Raw genomic sequence first — 3,187 nt, 5'->3', positions numbered from 1 at the left:
GATTTAAGGCTTGGGAAGTGTGTCACGTTATTAGTACCACCTGCAGGTGTGCAGCAACAAATGTAACCGACGCTACTGTAACTAAACAAAGGAAAAGATTCGTACACAGTTTTGTTAGAATTAAATTGGTTCTTCATCAAGTGGCATACTTTTCACAACAGGACTAGGCCGTTAAGACTGCCTAATAGATTGCCTGTGCTTTTTCGTCACCACAAATTTATATAGCTTATGTACCTTTTTAGCACATTTATAGCTATGTGAAATTATATTAAATATTGTAATAAAAACTAATAATAAAGAAATCAAAATGTATTATTGTGATAGCCAACCTATTATTCAAGGTGGCAGTCTCACACCTAACCCTAATTCTCCAAGGTTCAATTTTTCTTTATAATTCTTTTATGACAATGGTATTATACACATCTTATGTTGGCATTCAAAACTCGTCATTAGAAACCCCCCCCTACACCCCCCCCCCCCCCCCCCAAAAAAAATTCATCCTGAAACACCGTAATAGTAAAAACCCTGAAAATCAAGACATCGATGCTGCAAAAGTTGTCCTTCTCAGCACGAGACTACCATATCGATAATTGTATGTTTACAAATACGGCTGCCCCTATAATCATAATTATATTGAAATCCATCTAAACAATACATTGTACATAACAACAACATTTACAATGTTTGCCTTGGAAACGATAATCAAATATATTACTATATAACGTTTAGCTTTATAAAACATATCAGATTAATAACAGGGATATATTCAATATCTGTTCAGCCGAAATTCCCGATTGTAATAATTTCCATGAGTACATTGTGTCTGAAGACAAAAGGAATTGTTAAGAAAAAACATAGTTGTGGGTAAATATAAAAGACCAGTCAAAACTGGTTTTCATTGTGTCAATGTAAGAGGAAGTGGAGGTATCAATACGATCATAAAATATCTTTATTTCGTGACGGTTTTTACATCCAAGTATCTGGAGATAGAATGGATATTGCAAACGTAATTATCAGAAATTCATGCAACATGAGAAAATTTAAAGAAATACTGCAAATTGTAAATAGTTTTAAATCTCAATATGAGGTACATGAAATACTGAGAAACGCAACAAACACCATTTCCTGCGACACACTATAGTATTATACTCGCCTGTCGTATAGGGCCTCTTTGACGTCTGAGAGTGAGGAATATTGTTACTGGTATAGGAATCAAAGGAAGAAAGGCGACCATCCAGCCTATTCCTATAGACCAGGTGGGGTAGGGTGTCGAACCATAGGTGACTGGCTGATGATTTATGATGCCGATCAGCCACAGTGCCTGAAGCGTAAAATATATTGAAATCTGACGTTCTGGAGGAAGTGACGGGCAACATTTCATTCCATAGTTTAACGCATAAAATTGTACCTGATAAAACTTCTATGGCCACCAAAATAGCAAGTTATTTCTGGAACACGCTTATTTTCTAACATGCATTTTAAAATATCTTTTGCGATATAAATGTGTTGCTTTAATAGCAGGATTTTGGGCGATAAGTCAAGAGTAATGCATTTTGTTCTCTCGGGGATTCATTTTAATACTGAGGAAATAATCATGACAGTTAAACTATGAGTGTTAACTTAACGTTTAATTAAATAATAATACGAGAATTCTTTTAAAACATGGATACATATTAAAACAAATAACCAAATCAGGGACGGACACTGTTACTCACAGCGTATAAAACAGGCGTGATGAACTTCCACAATATCATCCATAATTTAGTAGGCCGGTACCCGATCATTGCTTCGATGTCATCATAGAGACGATCGGCACCTAAAACAAGCAACTAGTTTATGACGTCAAATCACATATTAGAATATCCTTTAATCAAAATAAGTAATTGTCTTATTGTTTATTTTATACAGCACGAATAAGGTAATGTTGTAAGCCCTTAGCATCACGAGTAAGGCCATCCTTCATACTCAAAGAGCTAGCTCACTTTCGCTCTCTACAACCTTGGAATGTCATGGCAAAGCCGAAAGCTCATCAGTCACTGCCATCTTTCGACTAAATCTAAAACACTAGTTTGTTCCTAGCATGTATACCAAATGAATGCCGTGATCCCCATATCGTTAAAATTGATTGGCTTATTTGTCGCTTCTCTGTAATCTTCTAAATAAATCTTCTTAGCGATTGTTTTTTTTAAAAACAACACTTATCACCTATGTACATTTGGTTTGGCCATGGAATGGTGCAATAACAAGTCCAAGAAGGACGAAACTGATGGATGATGCAGTTTATTCCATTTTTTCTCTCCTGTATCCAACACCCAATTTGTATTGAAATGTGTTAATATCAGAATGACTTTTTATACCCGCAGGTCTGGAGCTTGCACAGAGGATAAACCTTCTATTTCTGAATATCTTTAAGAGGCTGTCAATGTTGGAATCTCTAGAGAAATGAGGAGTCGCTGCGAAAATTTCATTATATAGGATTTCCCTTGATCAAACAGGAAAGATATATTGTAATAACATCTTAAATAACACTGTTGATGATACTAATAATTAAGGGGTTTAATATATCGCTATATACAGCTACATAGCCGTCTCAAAGCGGTTCATAAAATTATTATCGGTGGTTATTGGGCCTTTAGCAATTAGTCAATGTATTTCTCAACTCCCTGGGAAGTGAAAACAAAAACATGTTAATACCCCCCCCCCGCCCAAAGGAATACATTAACGATAACACACTTTTAGTATGTGATAAACTACTATACACAGCTGACACATCATACAGGACATATACCTGATGATCTGTGTGTACATACCATATATCCAAGCCAAGGCAGTGACCTCCGTCCCCACCAGCACTAGAAGTGATATACTAGATATATACCAGTCTGTCAGCTGGACAACGTACATGCCTCCCTAAAAGTAAGACGCAAAACTAAAATGCTACTGTATTGATTGAGCAATTGAAATCGTGTTTGCTAATTGATAGATACGGTCTTTTCTCTTAGTTCCGATTTATCTCCAATTTTACTTCAATATTACTCTGTCACCCCTATAGTGTGTTGGATCGCAGATCTTGCAACAATACAATGACGTCACGGCGACATCTTAATCACATCACATTGTTTGCATTGCAATATTTTTTTTCGATATTGAAATAACTCGACGCTGTGAACAGAGATGTAGTTAAAAT

General features: G+C 35.9%; 1 long non-coding RNA gene across 1 annotated transcript; it reads right to left on the bottom strand.

Annotated features, from left to right (window-relative positions):
* Positions 1–1,184: 1,184 nt before the first annotated feature.
* Positions 1,185–2,912, bottom strand: LOC117320195. Its single transcript, XR_004530944.1, has 3 exons — positions 2,811–2,912; positions 1,716–1,816; positions 1,185–1,321 (listed from the first exon to the last, which is right to left on the bottom strand). It is a non-coding gene; the product is annotated as an uncharacterized LOC117320195 (long non-coding RNA).
* Positions 2,913–3,187: the final 275 nt, after the last annotated feature.

This window comes from Pecten maximus, unplaced genomic scaffold (genome assembly GCF_902652985.1).
Source record: "Pecten maximus unplaced genomic scaffold, xPecMax1.1, whole genome shotgun sequence".
NCBI classification, from domain to species: Eukaryota; Metazoa; Mollusca; class Bivalvia; order Pectinida; family Pectinidae; genus Pecten; species Pecten maximus.
Note: the sequence above shows the minus strand (reverse complement) of the source record. Positions and strands in the feature narration are given on the sequence as shown.